At 34.9% G+C, this 20,781-nt stretch overlaps 3 non-coding genes and 1 pseudogene across 3 annotated transcripts; all 4 read right to left on the minus strand.

Moving 5' to 3' along the window:
* Positions 1–2,540: 2,540 nt before the first annotated feature.
* Positions 2,541–2,701, minus strand: LOC145033062 (U1 spliceosomal RNA). The gene has a single exon (XR_013677307.1). It is a non-coding gene; the product is annotated as a U1 spliceosomal RNA (small nuclear RNA).
* Positions 2,702–6,501: 3,800 nt separating this feature from the next.
* Positions 6,502–6,662, minus strand: LOC145033060 (U1 spliceosomal RNA). The gene has a single exon (XR_013677305.1). It is a non-coding gene; the product is annotated as a U1 spliceosomal RNA (small nuclear RNA).
* A 9,896-nt stretch (positions 6,663–16,558) lies between these two features.
* LOC145033056 (U1 spliceosomal RNA) lies at positions 16,559–16,719 on the minus strand. Its single transcript, XR_013677301.1, has one exon. It is a non-coding gene; the product is annotated as a U1 spliceosomal RNA (small nuclear RNA).
* Positions 16,720–17,937: 1,218 nt separating this feature from the next.
* LOC145030017 (mitochondrial fission protein ELM1-like) lies at positions 17,938–20,145 on the minus strand (annotated as a pseudogene).
* Between the last annotated feature and the right edge of the window lie 636 nt (positions 20,146–20,781).

Here is a 20,781-nt window from a genome sequence, read left to right on the forward strand (position 1 = left end):
AACCTTCTATTTTCTATTTACATATAATGTTGAATAAAAATATGATTGTATTTTTAGATGTAATGAGAGCAAGTTTTTTTTTTCTTCTAATTAATGAGTTTAACAGGTGAAACAATTACTATAGACAACTATATATGAGTGTTTTTTTACTTTATCTGAAGATAGTTACTTAATGGGTTAAGCAAAATATGACTGTATTTTTGGATGTAATGATTTTTTTTTTTTTTTTTTTTTTGAATTAGTGAGTTTAACGGGTTAAACACTTAATATAGACAACTATATATGGGTGTTTATTTTTTACTTGGTCTGAAGATAATGACTTAATGGGTTAAGCAAAAAAAACATCGTTTAATGTATTAGGATACTAACCCTTTACCACATTTTCCTTTTTCCCCTCCTAACTTCTCCTGTGATGAATATTATGATTTTTTTTAATGTAAGGGTAAATGCTCATATAGTTTTAGATTTAGACCTTTTCAAATTGTTTATTCGGTTCATAAAAGAAATAAACCTCATGTATACAACCTTTTTATAGACAAAAGAAACAAATATTACATGTACAACATTTTTTCTAGCAAAAAACAAAATCTCATGTATACAATATTTTATCTAAATATACATCATTACCCATTCAACAACTCTTCCTTTGGATTATATGAGAGTAAATGACCATTTTACCATTTCTTCTACAAATCATGTTAAATAAATGATGATTGTTTGTATGGAAACGATTATAAATTGAAATTGTGATGCCAAGATGTTGCTCAGACTCAAGAGACAAAAGCATCAACCCATGTTATAGATGTCCCATATATGGATTTGGATCTACATACCAATTATACCAATATAATATATTCATCATATCAATTAACTACATAATATTCACATAATTGTTTCTTTTATAATGAACATGAAGACATTCGCATCTTTTTCACAAACATCAAGAACCCATCCCGTCCCACCTTTTTGGTGGAAAAATTACACATTTGTCCTACCGTCACTAGTCTCGGTCATAATATAGTGTTTGTCGACAAGCTGTCTATGGATAATATAATCATTATATTTTGTCTATAGATTTGTATTTGAATGGATAAAAACGATTAGAACATCAAGGATGTTTGATCGGATAATATAATCATTATATTTTGTTTATTTATATATCGGTTTGTGTTTGTATAGATCTTGAAATTTGTTGCATGAGAAGACAATAAGGGAGGATGAGGGGATTGTCGGAGGCAAGATGGGCGATGGTGGGTGATTGATACTTACAAATGGTTAATAGAACGCAAAAGATGACAAAATAACAAAAAGGAGAATATAAAAAGAATGTTTATTTTACATCTATTGACAGGTGATATTAACAGAATTAGATCAAAGAATCACTAGTGCAAGATAATATGACAATGTGTCAGATTTTTTAAATTTGGATCACGACTATACGGCAATATGGCAACTATGGATCATTTATGTAATTTACTCTAACTTTAATCACGTTAATCAAATTATAAAACTAATTTGTAAATTATAGTTTTGGTCCCTATGGTTTTTATATATCCTTACAGTTTTATTTATAGTTTTATATTGTTAGCCGATTACCATCAATACCTCTCCGTTCCGTTGAGTATGTGTAAATGACCCTTCTACCACTATTTTAAAATTTCTAAGTATTTTATTATTTTATATATTTTAGGGATCGCTTATGTAAACTAGATAAAAATAGCCACTTCCGCTTATGTAAACGTAAACTAGATAAAATAGCCACATCCATGATAAAATACCAGTTTGAACTAGTAGCTCCTTAGGGAAGAGAATCATTCTCTCCCAACCTATTGAATCCACTGTTACATCAATTTTTGTCTTTTCTTTTTATTTTTTCCAACCCACAACACACGAAAACTCTATCTTTTTCAACTCATTCAACCCATTAAATTAAAAAATTAAAAAAAAAAAAAAAAATACAGATCTATCATCTTCATTTACAAACCTATCGCCGCCTCTCCTTTCTCACTCCACTGCTAAACGTCTGCCACTCCTATCTCCTTTTAAAACCACTAAACATTCGCCACCTCACCTCTTCTCCCACCACTACTTATGGTTATCACGATAGAGGAAGATAGTGATGTTGGGAGGGGGGTTTTCACTTTTTCTTAACTAGGCGTTGGTGGAAGTGGTGCACGGGAGAGTTAAAACGTGGGGGTAGGTGGGTCCCACTTAGTTAATAAAACTCAAATAAATGTAACAAGAAAACACAAATCATAAAAGTCGAAACACAAGCTTGTCTTGTCATTTAACGGGATGGGACTTACGGACTTAAGAACCAACTTTGAGCGTTTTCTAAACCATGAAAAGACTGTTAGCATCAATTTCTCAAAAGTAGGATTAAACCAGTAAAAAAAGGCAATGCAAACCACAAACCACAAGGACCAAAACTGTAATTAACTCAAAATCAAAATACAAGTAGGACATGAGAGATATACAAAAAAATTGCAATAATAATACCAGAGCTACAAACTTCGCTTAAACTTCAACTATGATATTGGGCAGGGGCTGCGCGAACGCAAGCCCCCACTAGCACAAATTATGATGTAGGCTCGACCACTTGGGCCGACCTTAAAGCAGCACCCCTTCAAAGTGCAATGAAGGTCACTACTCTAGGCCATGGTCCACCTTGACCAACCATTGACCCCATCCAGGTAAGTATCGAATCCAATAGCCTCTGTTTTCTTTAATAGTACTTTCCCTGCCTTTATATTTCTTACTTGAAGCGATGTGGGATACCATTACATTACATGTTTCCACACAAACTCCTTTCCGGTGTACTTTTAAAGCATCAAAACGAAATATGCACTGACGAAATTTTTTAATATATTTCACATATTGTTTTTTTTTTTTTTTTAATTTTCTTTATGAATATTGTTTATAAGCCAGATAACAAAACAAATCAAACCCAAAACAAAGAGATATATTTACATGTGTTGTCATTTTAACTTTTTATTGAATGAATATTTTGTTTGACAAAAAGCATAATCATCATTAACTCGCTTTGATTCAAGAGGTTCTTCAACTTATGGTTGATGAAGTTTCATAAGTGTTTTGATACAACATGTAAATGAATTGATTATCCTGAGAGTAAAATCAAAATCCAAGAGTTAACAAAAAAAAATGAGTTAACGAATGGTTATGCTTTTGATGGTTATCATCATTAAGGTGGTTTAATGGTGATCATCTCAAAATTAAGCACTTCAAAAGGAGTTGCCTTTGAGTTCGAATCTCTCATACTACAACTTTGGGATGACCTATCTTTCTAAAAAATATTTTATTAATTATTTACAAACAAGACAATGTTTTTATGAATCTTGATATAAAATACACATACAAAAATCAAACTCAAAACATACTACATTTTCGTCTCCATTACCAATTGTAATATATTTTGAATTTTTTTTCTTATTATTTTATTTTCTCATTTGACAAAAATCGGTAATCATATAGTGATAAACATAGAAACACTTTGTGTAGTGAAAACTTGAATTAGAGGTTACCAAATAGCCCGTTATATTCAAGGTTCAACTTAAAGGACAAAAAATTGTTAGACTTCCTAAGTTATCACTAATTGTAAATATAAAGTAAACTACAAGAGTTGGTTATGAAAACAAATTTTAGATCCACACTTTATAACACTCACCATTTCAGGGTACTAAAAACCCAACAAAAAATTTAACTTACCAATGAAATGTAAGAGTTTAATTAGTTCATAATTTTTTTTATAAATTTAATCAAAATCGATATTCTCACAATTATATCATACGTTATTAACTTGAATCAAGAGAACAAAGAAAACTACAACTCCCATCTAAATAATGTAAGCCTTTATAAAGTTATTGATGATTTATGCTAGATAATTTGATTAAAAATGAATAAAAAAATGTGATTGATAAAAATATACAACTTTTCCTCCATCATGTATCTCTTAGAGGAGGATAGATCCATGTTTCAGTTATCTCTAAATAATAAATAGCAACACCATGAAATAAAATACAGCTTTATGGAGGGTATTGATGTCTTTTTACCCTTTGTTATTGAAGTGATATTTGTGAATTAAGTTATCATATTGTGTTTCTACTTGCGTCCTCTTTGCCATATTGGTGTTCCCTTCTTTCAAGTCCTTCATGGTTTTTGTTGAGGGTTTTATCAAGTTGCCAAAAAATGTAATATATTGGTGTTCCTTTCTAAGACGATTTTGCCCCTGGAACTTTTTGGTGCATGACGATGTATTTTAATGGTCTAAAACACGGTTGATGTTAATATCGGGACTATTACTGGTTCACATTATGGCTACAACAGTTTTTCTTAGCTCCTATTTTCAAAGCATAAAAGTCAAGCTCTTGTTCAATTCACTTGTCTTAATGCATAATCATTTCTAGATTTTTTGGTGTTGTCTTTTGTTAATAAGGAGTTGGTTTTCCTACAATCATTTTTCATCACAAAATTATAGAGCTCCACATACATATTGTATGACACATGCCATTTGAGTTCACTAAAAACACAAGTAATTCAAATGCTATGAATAAGATAAATAAAGTAAATTGCTATGTTTTGAATTTTCAAAATCCAATTGGATTGGATAGGTTATTGGATCACCTTGAAAAATCACCGGATAACCGAACCAAACTACCCAAATGTTCTTCCAAATAGATATCCAATATTAATCCAATGAATATCCAACTGGTATCCAATATTATTATCCAATTAATATTAGAGAAAATTACAAATATAGCTCCTTCTCTTAATGATTTTAGATGTTTGAACCATGGTCGTTGAAGTTGAAGACTTGAAGTGTCGCTTGTTAGTTTTATTTAGTATAATTGTAAGCGATTTTAATTTTAAATATCATAATTATATTCGGTTGTTATTGGATAGAAAATGGATTAGAATATGTTGCATAATGGATAGTCAATCAAATATATTCAATTTGATTGATTCAAATCGGTTGTATAATTGGATTGATTCGGTTCGGTTGACAAAATCCAACATCTAATGGATAATTGGATTGGATCAGTTATATCAAAACTCATTGGATTTAAACCGATGAACACCCTTGGCTATGCTTAGTTGTTTCTACTATGTTATGTAATGGATGATACACCTGCTTTACTTGTAAACATTAGCACTATCAAATAAAATTGGAATTTTATATACAAATTATGGAAGGCATTGGTGTCTTTTGGCTTCCTATTGAAGTGATATGCTCCTTTTAACTTATCATATCGTGTTTCTTTGTGCATAAATAGTTGCAAACCTAAGGCATTTTGGTTCACGAATTTCAAAGGAATTTGTAAGAATTGAAATGTATATTCCCAATAAAAATTGTGTTTGGTTGAAAAAGAATCAAAGGATCTTAAATTTTTTAAATTCCATTAGATTCCACATGAAATAATTAGTCATTCTTCGGCTAAAAGCAAAAAATAAATAAATAAATAAATAAAATAGATTTCATTCCTTATGTTTTATAATAAATACAAAAATACCCACCAACCTCCTATATGTTTTGACCATTGTTCATCAAATCAAAACATATTATTGGCATCTCTCACATACCTCATCCACTCACCCTTACCCCACCCCACGACCATATGTCCACTCTAACACCTACACCCACAATATCAAAACTGTAATCGACCTAATTTGCATCACAATGACAAAAAAAAAATATTATAAATGAAAGAGTAAATTGCAAAATTGGTTCCTCTGATATCCCAAAAAATGCGCTTTAGTCCATTTTGTTTTTATTCGCATGGTCAGTCCAAAATTGATCTTCCATGCAAATTTGGTATATGTGGTATCCCAAAATTGCATTTTGAGTCTTTTTTTAGACGACAATTAATGTGATGGACCAAATATGCACTTATTGTAAAGAAATGATATTTGGATCCAACCTGAAAATTTGTATTCCAGGTTCACGTTTTATTAAAGCACAATGGCCAAGGTTTATAAAGGAAAACTAGCTTTGTAAACCAACAATAAAAAAAGATAACTAAAAGACCAGAAATAAGGAAACAATAATTCTAATATATATGGATCAATATGACTATCGGATAAGTAAATCCAACAATAAGAGCACAGAGCATAGGGACCAAAAGAGCATGAAAGCTTCAATTTTGGACAGGCCATTTTAATGAAAAAAATAGACTCAAAGAACACTTTTATGATGCCAGGGACCAATTTACAATTTACTCTAAACAAAAATTTGATGATCCAAAAAGTGTAGTTTAAGTCTTTCTTAGTTAATGCGAGGGACAAAATCTGCACTTGTCGAGATAGCATAGGGACCAAAAGATGCATGAAAGCCATTTTGCAAATAAAAGATTGACTAACGCTTTTTGACACAAGAGACCAACTTAATATCTGCAATAAGATAAATTTAATAACAATATAAAACTAACAACAAGCAAACCGATTACAACTTGTATGTTTAGAGGACGACTTGTACTAAGATATTGGGCAGGGGCTGCGCGAACGCAAGCCCCCACTGTCACAAATTATGATGTAGGTTCGACCACTTGGGCCGACCTTAAAGCAGCACCCCTTCAAAGTGCAATGAAGGTCACTACTCTAGGCCATGAGCCATCTTGACCACTCATTGACCCCATCCAGGTAAGTAATTAAACCTACTGCCTAGCTCCCATTTTATAATACTTCCCCTGCGTTTAGTTTTTTCCTTGAAGCGATGTGGGATCCCATTATTGCATCAAAAGTTCTTCATATCTATTGATTGTGATATAATTTGAATTGTTATTACTCAATGAGAACTTTATTTTATTTTTTACTTTGACCGAAATACTCATATAGTGATAAACATAAATACACTTTGATTGCACTGTTTAACTTTTAATGAATGTATATTCAGTTGCTTATAGTAAAAAAAAATAATAAAAATTCATATTGTGTTAGTACCTAACTGGTGACAAGGTTGTGTCAATGATAAGATTAGAGTTGTTACCCTCCAACCATTTATCATCATGAATTTGTTATTACAACTAAAAAATATGAGATTGGACATAAACCTTTTCTTTATAGACGAGGTGTTGGATCAAATGCCTTAAAACCATATTTACAAGTGTGGTAAATACGCTTGAATGTCGGAATGATTTCATTTAGAGGTTACCAAATAGCTCGTTACATTCAAGATACAGTTTAAAAGTAAAAAATATGTTGCTTCTCTCTTCCTAAATTATCACCGATCTCCCTATATAATAAAATAATCAATTCTTGGCGCATGGCATTTTCTAAGTCCATAAGTTTTCAAAGTTAAATTCCTAAGGATGTGTTTGGTTGTGGAAAATGTTTTCATTTTCTAAGAAAATGTTTCCAGAAAATAGAGTTGAGTTTTCATTTTCAATTTTAAATGAAAATTTTAGAAAACACGTTTGGTTGAAACCGGAGGAGTTTTCATTTTTCATCTTAGAAATTTGGAAAACTTTAGAAAACTGTAATAATCATTTTTCTAATTTACATAAAATTTTGGAAAACTGAACGAACCAAACACGTTTTTAAATTTTTCGTCTTTCTTGGAAAATTTTCTACAACCAAACGCACCCTAAAATACTTCAGGAAAAATCAGTCTTTGAATTTATTCGGTCCAATATAATTTTACCATCTTATTTATGTTGCTACAAAAATAATCTATAAAAATTTGAAAACAAAAACTTTGCAATTAGATGATCTTGACTTTGAAAATAGACGTATTATTTTAGTTAAAAAAAATTTATACATTTGAAAGGTTCTATGTAGCTCTAACTGTTGGGTTTTAACCATAAGAACTTTCCTATGTGCGCATGCAAAACCCTATTGCTTGGATCTAGGCTTTCTATCAAACATGCTTTTGAATCCAAGACTTCTAATGGCTAATTAGGTTAAACAATAACATTAATACAGATCTAGAATCATACCTTTGAGTTCCTTGTTGATCTTCTTGTCTTGGAGCTTCTAGAGTCACAATTGTCACTCCTCTAATGGCTTACAAACACCAATAGCAAGCAAGATGATTTAGGAGAGAGGAGAGGGGATGGAATTCGGCCAGAGGTTCCTTGCTTTAGGTTCTGAAAGATTGTACACGAATTCCACACCCCAAGGGCCTATTTATACCTTTAGACTCCTTAAGGGTTTCACCCTAAACCCTAATTGGATAATCTTCACTTAAGGCTATCCAAATCCATTCATAGATATCCTTATGGACTATTTTGAGCTATCCTAAAGCTCTTAGAAACCGTCCAAAGTCCATCCTAATGGATTTATAGTCTAAAGTCTAACTATCAAACAATTGACAGTTTATACCCTTTTATTTAATTAATCTCTTTAAGTCACCAAATTAATACCAATTAATTTATGACTTATATTAATCAAATAGCTAAATATTATTCCTTATAATATTTACTCTCTCTTAACAAATCATCCTTCAAGTTGCTATGGTGAAGGCAACCCAAAAGGACCATGCACCACCGAATATAGTTATAGCCTTAGACACTATTCCAACAGTCTCCCACTTGGATAAGTCTAGTAACTATACAAGTATAATACGGTTTGCAATCGTAGCTCTCAAAGACGCTGTCAACTCTGATCTAATCAATCTTGTCCTTTAGATAAGGGATCGTACAGTCCTCTGTTAGATATCATGCTGACAATCCTATGGAATGGTTAGTCTAGCATTTAGATTTCTCGATCTTCGATTGATTTGACATAGAACTTAATCGAACACATCAATTCAGTTCTGACCGGGCCCGGCACATAAGTCAAATCAAATCATCGAGTGGCCAAGATATCTCTTCTACCCTCTTAGGATAAAATTTACAGATAAACTTCGACTTATATGCATTTACTTATTCATTAACCAACTATACACAACAATGCGTTTTATAACATCAAGTTACTGATGCGTTTTCGCATTATCAATGCACAATCAAATAACAAATAATAAACCATATATCTAGGTTTTAAGACCATATGATATTATCGTCTTGCGATCACCTTTTATATCGTATTCCATAAGGTGATTCCAGCAAGCGCGGGTTTATTCCAATGCTCAAAACCAGTTCGTAAGCACTCATGAACGTTGCAGCAACTCTTACTATGTCTAACACCATTTAGACACTCTACACACCAATTCACGACAATCTTCATTCATATCTACTCCCAACATATGAACGATTGTGGACCATTTGAATAATTCGATTATTCCTAATAAACTCAATTATTCTGGAAGTCAAAACATGCAAAGTGAAACAATAGTTAAACAACTAACATGTGATAGTAACTTTACTCATAAATAAAACTTCTTTATTTAATCATCAAATGTTAATTACATTTATCTATTATACGTTTCTAATACAATCTAATCTATGCTAATATCATCCTTCAGCCCAATACTCCTAGCATGCTGTAAGTGCTTAACCCTACTTAGTCCCTTCGTAAGCGGATCTGCTGGGTTATCTTCTGATGATATCCTCTTCACTACGAGTTGTCCTTCTTCTACACGATGTCTAATGAAGTGATATTTTCTGTCGATATGTCGAGATCTACCATGATCCCTCGGTTCCTTGGTCAAGGCAACCGCACCTTCGTTATCACAGAAAATCTCCATGGGCTCCTTTATGGCCGGCACAACTCCAAGGTCACCAATGAAGTTCTTTAGCCATATTGCCTCCTTCGACGCTTCGCTCGCTGCGATGTACTCTGATTCGCATGTTGAATCAGCTACGGTTTCCTGCTTGGAACTTTTCCATGTCACTGCTCCTCCATTTAGGGTAAAGACCCAGCCCGACTGCGAACGATAGTTGTCCCTGTCGGTTTGAAAGCTGGCGTCACTATACCCTCGCACCTTCAAGTCATCACTCCCTCCAAGGACTAAGAACCATTCTTTCGTTCTCCGAAGGTACTTAAGGATGTTCTTCACCGCAATCCAATGTGCTTTGCCAGGATTCCCTTGATATCTGCTAACCATGCTCAAAGCGAAGGCTACATCAGGGCGAGTACAAGTCATAGCGTACATGATTGAGCCAACTGCGGAAGCGTATGGTACTCGGCTCATTTCTGCTATCTCAGCTTCGGTACTCGGACTTTGAGTCTTACTCAACTTGGCATTTCCTTGTATCGGTAGTTCTCCATTCTTTGAGTTTTCCATACTAAAACGTTTTAGTACCTTCTCCAAGTAAGTATTCTGACTAAGTCCAATTAGTCTCTTACTTCTATCTCTTACTATCCTTATTCCCAAAATGTAAGAAGCCTCTCCGAGGTCCTTCATAGCGAAGCACTTCCCGAGCCAGGACTTAACCTCCTGCAGAGTCGGGATGTCGTTTCCTATGAGTAATATGTCATCGACATATAGAACGAGGAAGCTTACTACACTCCCACTGGCTTTGACATATACACAAGATTCGTCTTCGCTTCGTACAAATCCAAACTCTTTGACTTTCTCATCGAAGCAAAGATTCCATCTGCGAGACGCTTGCTTAAGTCCATAAATGGACTTCTCAAGCTTACACACTCTATTCGGATGCTTCGGATCCACAAACCCCTCTGGCTGAGCCATGTAAACATCCTCAGCCAACTTTCCGTTAAGGAAAGCGGTCTTGACATCCATTTGCCAAATCTCATAATCATGAAATGCGGCAATTGCTAGCATCACTCTAATAGATTTAATCTTCGCAACTGGCGAGAAGGCCTCATCATAGTCAACTCCGGGAGTTTGAGTAAAGCCCTTCGCAACCAATCGCGCTTTGTATGTGTGTACGTTCCCATCCACGTCGGTCTTCTTCTTGAAGATCCACTTGCACCCTACGGTCTTACGTTCGGGCACGTAATCAACCAAATTCCAAACTTGGTTATCGTACATGGATTGGATCTCGCTATCCATCGCCTCTTTCCATTTCGCAGACTCCGGGCCTGCCATGGCTTCCTTATAGCTATTAGGTTCATCAAGATTTATTAGTGTACCATCACTAATATACGTGTCCCCTTCGGTAGTAATATGAAAACCATAAAATTGGGGTTGAACTCTAAATCTATCGGAACGTCTAAGAGGTAAGGATTCGTCAATCGGTTCAACCGGAGTTTCCTCCTCGGGTTGAACGCCAGCGGTAGAGGTTCCTTCATCTATCGATTCTTGAATCTCTTCAAGTTCGATTTGCCTCCCACTGTCTCCTTGGCTTATGAGTTCTCGCTCTCGGAAAACTCCTCTCCTCGCAACAAAGATAACATTATCTTTCGGTCTATAGAAGAGATATCCAAAGGAAGTTTGCGGGTAGCCGATGAAAATACATCGCTCACTTCGAGGTTCAAGCTTGTCGTGAGTATCTCGTCTTACGAAAGCCTCGCAACCCCAAACCTTGATATGTGCCAACGAGGGAACTTTCCCCGTCCACATCTCGTGAGGTGTTTTGGCAACCTTCTTGGTAGGGACTCGGTTAAGGATATGGGCGGCAGTCTCTAAGGCATACCCCCAAAAGAAGATAGGTAGTGAAGCACGACTCATCATAGAGCGAACCATATCCAATAAGGTTCGATTACGCCTTTCTGCCACACCATTCAATTGCGGTGTCCTAGGAGGCGTCAATTGCGAAACTATTCCACACTCCTTGAGATAATCGTGGAATTCAAGACTTAGGTACTCTCCTCCTCGATCGGATCGAAGCATCTTGATTTTCCTGCCCAATTGATTCTCCACTTCATTTTTGAACTCTTTGAACTTTTCAAAGGTTTCTGACTTTTGCTTGATTAAATAGATATACCCATATCTACTATAATCATCGGTAAAGGTCACATAGAAGCGGTTCCCATCCTTCGTGGTTGATCTAAAAGGTCCACATACATCGGTATGTATTAGGTCTAATAGTCCCTCACCCCTTTCACAAGTACTCGTGAAGGGTGACTTAGTCATCTTTCCAAGTAAACAAGATTCGCATGTGTCATCTTCCCTAAGGTCGAATGACTCCAACACTCCATCCTTTTGGAGTTGGGCTATGCGTTTCTTGTTGACATGTCCAAGACGACAATGCCACAAAGATGCTTTATCCATACTAGTGGAAGAATCAATATTCAAAACATCATTTCCTAAGTTATCAACAATCATAACAGTTTCATATATTCCATTACATGGTATAGCTTCAAAATAAAAGACACCATTTAGATAAGCCAAAATAGAACCATTCTCATTATTAAAAGAAAATCTAAAACCTTGTCTATATAAACCATGAAATGAAATGATGTTTCTAGCCATTTCTGGCGAATAGCAACAATTGTTCAAATTTAAAACTAAACTATTCTTAAGCACCAAAGAATACACTCCAATCTTGGTCACAGGCGACGATCTTCTGTTCCCCATGATTAGATTGATCCTTCCTTGCTCCACATCCCTACTTCCTTTTAGTCCCTGCACATTAGAACAAATGTGATAACCACAACCGGTGTCAAGAACCCAAGAAATAGCATGATTAGAATCGTTAGATTTTATTGCATATATACCTGCGAAAGATGGCCTGATCTTTCCTTCCTTGATGGCTTGCAGGTAATCCGGGCAGCTTCTCTTCCAATGTCCTATCTTGTGGCAGTGGTGGCACTCTGCCTCCTTCGGGTTAGAGCAGGGCTTAGAGGGATCAACTTTTGTCCCACTAGAAGAGGAACCATCTCGGGCTTTCACCTTTCGATAGTTATTTGAAGAAGCTTTCCTTTTCTTTCCCTTCCCTTGACCAATTGCCAAGACAGGAGCAGCAGACGGATTGGGAGTTGGTGCAACAAACTTGTCCTTGAAATTGCTCTCAGCAACCCTCAAGAGACCTTGGAGCTTACTTAGAGTGACCTCCTCTTTGTTCATGTGGTAGGTCATCCTAAATTGATTATACATCGGAGGCAAAGAGTGAAGCACCATGTCGATCGCCAAGTCTTCGCCGAAGTCAACGTTTAACTTGCGAAGGCGGTCGACATACCTTTGCATCTTTTGCAAGTGCACGGTAAGAGATTCTCCATGACCCATCTTAGCGGAAATCATGTTGGTGAAGATCTCGTAACGCTCTTGTCTCGCGTTTTGGTGGTACCTCTCCAACAAGTCTTGATGCATCTCGTATGGATACATGTCCTCGTAGGACTTTTGGAATTCGGAGTTCATGGTGGCGATCATGATGCAATGTACTTTCGTCGCATCTCGCTCATGGGTTTCAAAGGCGGTGATTTCAGCGGGAGTAGCAATTTCGGGGTTGATTTTCTCGAGCTTCTCGTCGAGGACATACTCTTTATCCTCATAGCGAGCAATGGTGCGAATGTATCTTATCCATTCACCAAAGTTCGTTCCATCGAAGGTGACCTTTTGGCAAAGGCTCATCAACGTGAAAGAACTAGCAGCAGCGTTGTTTGCGTTTGACATCTATAGAAAGGACAAGGATAGATTAGAACAAGAATCCCTAATTATCACCCAATAAGAAAAATTAGGGCTAGGATCCAACAATAACATTTACACACTAGAAAAGGGATGCCGTAATCCAACATGCAAATAAATTGAAGGTAAGTGAATGACGATTCACTAATTCTCCATCACAAAACTTAAACTTTTGGTCCTAAGTGTTTTTGAGAATTCCTAGGTTCGGATGAGATTCATTGAACTATTCAATGGCATGTTTAAATCTCGATATGCCCCTCTTGTTTGTGACTGGGATGCCGAGGATCACAAAGCGGGTGTGAATTACCATGCAAATTTACATGGTGCCTTCATTGTTACGATCACCTATTCGATGTGCCGGTAAACCACACACGCTCCACCGAACTATGATAAACAATGAATCACCCTTCGCCACCTTCGCTTAGAACCAATTAGTGTGCCGGTAAACCACACACGCTCCACTAACATCTTAGCAAGGTGCAAAGTGTAATTTCATGGAATTGCATCAATTCACTTTTCCTAAAGTAACTAAGATTGGGAAATTTAAAAAAAATTTAGTTACTTCGTATTTCTTATTATACTTTTAATGAGAGGATGAGGTTGCCCTATCCTACCCGTTCGGCTAACGACCCTCCACCAATCAAGCAAGCGGTGGGTGTGAGTGTACACCCATTAAGCGCCATTTTATAGGCCGCAACCTTATACCCACCTTATAGATCGGCTTCGTGAATGAGGCCTACTAGCGGTAAGACTAGCATTTAGTTATACATATATATATTATTCTAATAACATCATATAAATATAGGGTTGTATTTTAAACTTTTCAAAATCTAGGGTTTGAAATTTAAGTTGTCTAAATTAAAGCTTTTAATCATAAATTTAAATTTCAAAACTATAGGGTAGGTTTTAAACATTTAAAAAACATGGAGGATCAAATAACAAACAATTTCAATTAACAATTAATATCTTAATTATTTTTATTTGATTTATCTTTGATTTCTTTGAGGATAATTACCAAAAAATAATTAAAACAATTAATTAATTATCATATAAAGAAACTAAATATTTAATTAGTTGATAATTACCTTTAACTAGATCAAGATAACACTTATATTTATCAAAAAAACGGATTCATATTGATCTAATTAGTTTATGGTAAGTTTGGATAAGATAAACACAAATAAATCCCGAATCTGGCCCTTCCTGACGCTTGGACTCGCCGAGTGCACAAGGGGACTCGCCGAGTCAGGCCTACTCGCCGAGTCCACCATGGAACTCGACGAGTCAGTGACTCAAAACCCAAAAAATCGAATTTTGCAGGTTTGTTTCAGTTATTCAAGCAACAATTTGTAGAAAACCAATCTAGGCTCTGATACCACTGTTGGGTTTTAACCATAAGAACTTTCCTATGTGCGCATGCAAAACCCTATTGCTTGGATCTAGGCTTTCTATCAAACATGCTTTTGAATCCAAGACTTCTAATGGCTAATTAGGTTAAACAATAACATTAATACAGATCCAGAATCATACCTTTGAGTTCCTTGTTGATCTTCTTGTCTTTGAGCTTCTAGAGTCACAATTGTCACTCCTCTAATGGCTTACAAACACCAATAGCAAGCAAGATGATTTAGGAGAGAGGAGAGGGGATGGAATTCGGCCAGAGGTTCCTTGCTTTAGGTTCTGAAAGATTGTACACGAATTCCACACCCCAAGGGCCTATTTATACCTTTAGACTCCTTAAGGGTTTCACCCTAAACCCTAATTGGATAATCTTCACTTAAGGCTATCCAAATCCATTCATAGATATCCTTATGGACTATTTTGAGCTATCCTAAAGCTCTTAGAAACCGTCCAAAGTCCATCCTAATGGATTTATAGTCTAAAGTCTAACTATCAAACAATTGACAGTTTATACCCTTTTATTTAATTAATCTCTTTAAGTCACCAAATTAATACCAATTAATTTATGACTTATATTAATCAAATAGCTAAATATTATTCCTTATAATATTTACTCTCTCTTAACAAATCATCCTTCAAGTTGCTATGGTGAAGGCAACCCAAAAGGACCATGCACCACCGAATATAGTTATAGCCTTAGACACTATTCCAACAGTCTTCATTATTGCAGGATGAAAATTGGTTTCTTTTTCATGACAAATTTTGTTATAAAAGATTGAACTTATATTTTTAAAATTTTTAATTTTTTATTGAGAATGAAAAGGACATATGAATCAAAGTTAGTGCCTATTGCTTCTAATTTCACTTATTTATCTTTATTCTAAACAATCGGATGAAAGAAAAATGTTCAAAATGATAACTGTTGATGGTTCCATGTTCATTTGAGTTATACGTTATTTTTGCCTTTATACAGTTTTAGCAATTTACTTTATTATTTTTGTTGTACGTCAACGAATTATTGAAATTGAAGGTATCATAGGTATGGGATGACATCACTATCGACTTCATCGTCTACCATAGGAAGACAACCATATGGGTCATTGTAGATCATCTAACTAAATCTAGTCACTTCACCTGACAACCCGATTACATGGCATCGATGCTTGTTCAGATGTTCCTCTCCAAAATCTATCAACTTTATGGGTTGCATTGTTCAATTATTTCGGATCTAGACTCATTTCTAGAACCTCATAACGACGCTCTTCTAATCTGGTGCGAACGTATCACCAACGTGCTTCAACTATTTTGTCAAGTCTTATCTTCATTGATTCATAAATGATGAACCAAAGCGTTACTCACACCTTGCTAAGTTTTGGTGCATTTCTTCATATCACACAACTACTCGAATGACACCATTTCATGCCTTTTACGCCCGCCCTTCGTTGAGTCTACCTGCCTACACACTCAGGTTATAACCGGCTGCATCTATCGATGACCCCTTACGCACCTATTCCTAAATCCTTGTAACTTTGAAGAAGAATAGTCTGAACACGACAACAAATGTCATCTCAAGCAGACTAACATTGTAGGAGAAGGTTTTTTAGATAAAAATTTGTCAAACAGAACAATTTAAAGAAGACTAAGATACTTCTTCATATTTGTAACGGGTTCAAACTACAAAATTTACAAAAGAACCAGTAGTTGTTAAGCAAAAATTTAAAACTAAGATATTGGGCAGGGGCTGCGCGAACGCAAGCCCCCACTGGCACAAATTATGATGTAGGCTCGACCACTTGGGCCGACCTTAGGCTAGCACCCCTCCTCAGTGCAATGGAGGTCACTAACCTAGGCCATGGTCCATCTTGACCAACCATTGACCCCATCCAGGTAAGTATCTAATCCAATGACCTCGTTTCGTTTTTATAATACTTCCCCTACCTTTCTATTTCTTCTTTCTTGCGATGTGGGATCACATTAGACTTGCATGTTTGATATTTCCACAGAAACTCTTTTGCTTCAACACCTTTTGCAGAAACTCTTTGCTTTTTAAGATGAAAGCATCAATCGAAATGCATTGACAAATTTTTTAAAGATTTCACATATTGGTTCCTTTAAAAAAAATTATTCATCTCTAATAAACAGGAAAAATCTTCTTTAATGATTATTGTTATAAGCCAGAGAACACAACAAATAAAACTCGAAACGAAATAATATTTTTACCTGTCAACTATTTGACTGTAATGTCATTTTGAACTTCTTATTTTTAGATATATTTTATTTTATTTTTTTCGTTTGACAAAGAGCAGTAATCATCTGGTGATAAGCTAAGCATTAGCTCATTGTGATCTAAGGAGTTCTTCAGCTCCATCATGATTGATGAGCTTTCATAAGAGTTTGATACAACATGTCAATGAATTGATTATCCTTGGAGTAAAACTTTTAGATGACCTGTCGTTTTGGAAAAAAAAAGTTTATTATCTTATAAGTTATAAACAACACCATGTTTTTATGAAGATTGATATATAAAATATAACATACATATGCCAAAAGTCAAACTCAAAGCGAAGTAAATTTATATGTCCATTTACTGATTGTAATATCTTTTAAATTTTTATTACTTAATAAATTTTTTTTTTTGTTTGACAAAAATCATTAATCATGTAGAGATAAACATAAAAACACTTTGATTATTCACTTTTAACTTTCGATTGAATTATATCCATTTGCTTATAGTCAAGAAAATCAATACAAATCCATAACATGTTGGTACCTAATTAGAGACACTTGTGTGAATAATAAAGATTAAAGAGTTATTCTCAGACAAGCATTTGTCATCATGAATTTGTTATTACAACTAAAAAGTATATATATGAGATCCGGCATAAAGATCCACATTCCACACTCTAATCATTTGAGGGTGCTAAAAACCCAACAATTTAACTATTTTCGAATAGGACAAATGAAATGTAAGAGTTTAAAATTATTTTTGTTAAAAGTTCAATAAAAAACCAATGTATTCTAGTTATAAATTCATAATTATACATCAGAATTCTAATCAAATTAGTTAACATATATTAACTTGAATCAAGAGAACAAATAATGCAAGCCTTTATAATTGTTATTGATGATTTATGCTATAGATAATTTGATAACATGTAATCGATAAAAATATATAAAATTTTGGCTCCATTATGGATGCAATTTCCAGCCACGTTCAGCAAGTGCTTTTATCACATGCTCAGCTGCTTCTGATGTGTCTCTTAATGGAGGATAGATCCATGTTTCAGTTATCTGTAAATAGTAACACCATGAAAATAAAATACAATTGATCGAGGGTATTGATGTCTTTTGCCCATTTGCTATTTAAGTGATCATATTGTGTTTCAACTTACGTTCTCTTTACCAGTGAATGGTCTCAGCATCCCTCTTTCTTGCAGACATTTATGAAAATATGCAAACTTTCATGTACACCTCTCCGCTCCAATTACATAAACAGGCTTCCTGGAATGTAAAAGAAGAAAAATGAGTAAATGACCGTTTTACGCTTCTATCTCTACAAGTGATATTGCTTAGGAGTGTAATTGTATTACTGGTTTTCCCTTATGTCTACAAGCGTTGCTGGATTAAAAAAAAACATGACATTTTTGGACTGAATGAGAGTAAATGACCATTTTACCCTTCTGTCTACAAGTGATATTGCTTAGGAGGTAATTGTATTACCAGTTACCCTTATGTCTACAAGTGATGCTGGATTTGAAAATTTTTAAAAAAAAATCATTTTTGGACTGAATGAGGGTAAATGACCATTTTACCCTTCTATCTACAAGTGATATTGGATAACAAAAATTACATTTTTGTACTGAATAAGAGTAAATGACCATTGTACCCTTCTTCCCACAAGTGATGCTGCATGAGAGTAAATTACCATTTTACCCTTATGTCTACAAGTGATGTTGCATGAGTAAATGACCATTTTACCCTTATGTCAACAAGTGATTGCTTAAAAGTGTATAACCGGTTTTCCCATCTGTCTACAATTGATGCTGGATAAAAAAAAAATTACATTTTTGTACTTGATGAGTAAACGACCATTTTACCCTTCTGTCTACAAGTGATGTTGCATGAGATTAATTACCATTTTACCCTTCTGTCTACAAGTGATATTGTTTAGGAGTGTGTTACCAGTTTTCCATACTGTCTACAAGTGAATGACATTTTTGGACTGAATGAGAGTAAATGACCATTTTACCCTTTGACCTTAATTAAGAGATTTACCGACAGTGCAGGCCTCACTTATCATGCTGACTGAATCAACAGTGATGAGAAAAGCATCAGCCATTGCTAAATGTCCCATGTGTGGATTTGGATCTACACAAACACAAACAATGTATGAAAAGGATATTTACGTCTTTTTCACAAAACAAACATCAAGATTCAAGAGTCATTGTCCCACTCCCACCTTTTTGTGTGGGACTGGATCAAAAGTTACTATTTTTATCCTACTGATATCAATCACATTTCCCGTCTCAGTATATCAAACACAAAATAAGTAAAACATGTTATGTTATGTCATGTTTAACCAGTGGGGCCTACAGATAGATAGTGGAGTGGAGTGGAGTGGAGTGGGGTACCTTTTACATCCCAGATATAAACCTTAGGACGTTTACGGAATTCCTTTACCAACATCTCAGACACCTGTAATTTTGTCAAATATTATTTATATTAAAAAAATAGAATATTATGATTAAAAGAATATATAAAAATATACCTGGTGTGGGGTTCTTCCAGAAAATGAAATTCTAACACTCCCACAACTTGGAGGAACGTTCATTAATGATGTTGTTGACTCCCTAGCAAGCTCGCCACCATATCTGCAGTTACCTATAATAAAACAATTAATTAATCATTTTATTTTTTTTACAAAAAATAAAAAGATTAAAAATGAAATTTGAAAAATAAACTCAGGAATAGGTCCTCCAACGTTGACCACAATCAAGGGTCTGGACAATAAAGCCATGTCATCATGCCAGAGTTGGGGCTGCATGTTGTAATGCAGATGAATCAACTTGATGAAGGAACGGCTCCAAGTGTTAGATTCTGGGATTGTGTATTAAAAAATATTTTGAATTAAAATTTAAGTTATTATTTATTATGAGCGAGAATAAGGATTTCAAGAAAAAATGTTACTGACCACATTTTTTCGCAGGAGGTTGATTGGGAGAAATTAATCCATAAAGAAACCATGGAATAATATGTCTCTTTCCTTCAGGAGTGAGTAGATAATAATCATGATGAGGTGAAACCACCAAATCGTCTAGCATGAATCCAATATCACATATCATAACACATCTTCATAAATATCATCTAGCATGCATGACAACCTAAAGCTCATATCACAGCAAGATAACGTATTTCTAGCACATAAACACTAGCATAACGATTCACTAACATAAAAGACTAATTCGAATCATTCGATTTGTTGTAAAAAGTTGTAGTTCTCGACAATGTACCAAAGTTGGAAAAAGGATTTACCCACCTGTGATCTAAGTGAAATAGGCAATGATCAAAGGAAAATAAACACCCCGTCAACTAAATCAAGCACCTTAAACCAGAACAAAACATCTCGATAAGAAAAACGACACAAAATAAAAAAATGAAACAAAATTGTTGATTAGGCGCGACACACATATAATGGGACACGCTACCCTAGGGATGAGCATTTGGAACTCCGGAGAAGACCGGACCTGGACCGGCCTCAACAAGTATGGTCCAAGGTCCACTAATTTCTGCAAAGTCTGTTCTGTCCGGTCCGGTTCAAAATACTCAACCCTATGTCGTAATAGGTAAACTAACTTTTGGTAGGATTCAACTAGTTGTATCATGTGCACCTAAAATTGTATTGATCCAACGAGTACAAGAACCGGAAAACCCAGACCTGGACAACTGGCCTCAACCGG

Source organism: Lactuca saligna, chromosome 2 (genome assembly GCF_052625555.1).
Source record: "Lactuca saligna cultivar CGN05327 chromosome 2, ASM5262555v1, whole genome shotgun sequence".
NCBI classification, from domain to species: domain Eukaryota; kingdom Viridiplantae; phylum Streptophyta; class Magnoliopsida; order Asterales; family Asteraceae; genus Lactuca; species Lactuca saligna.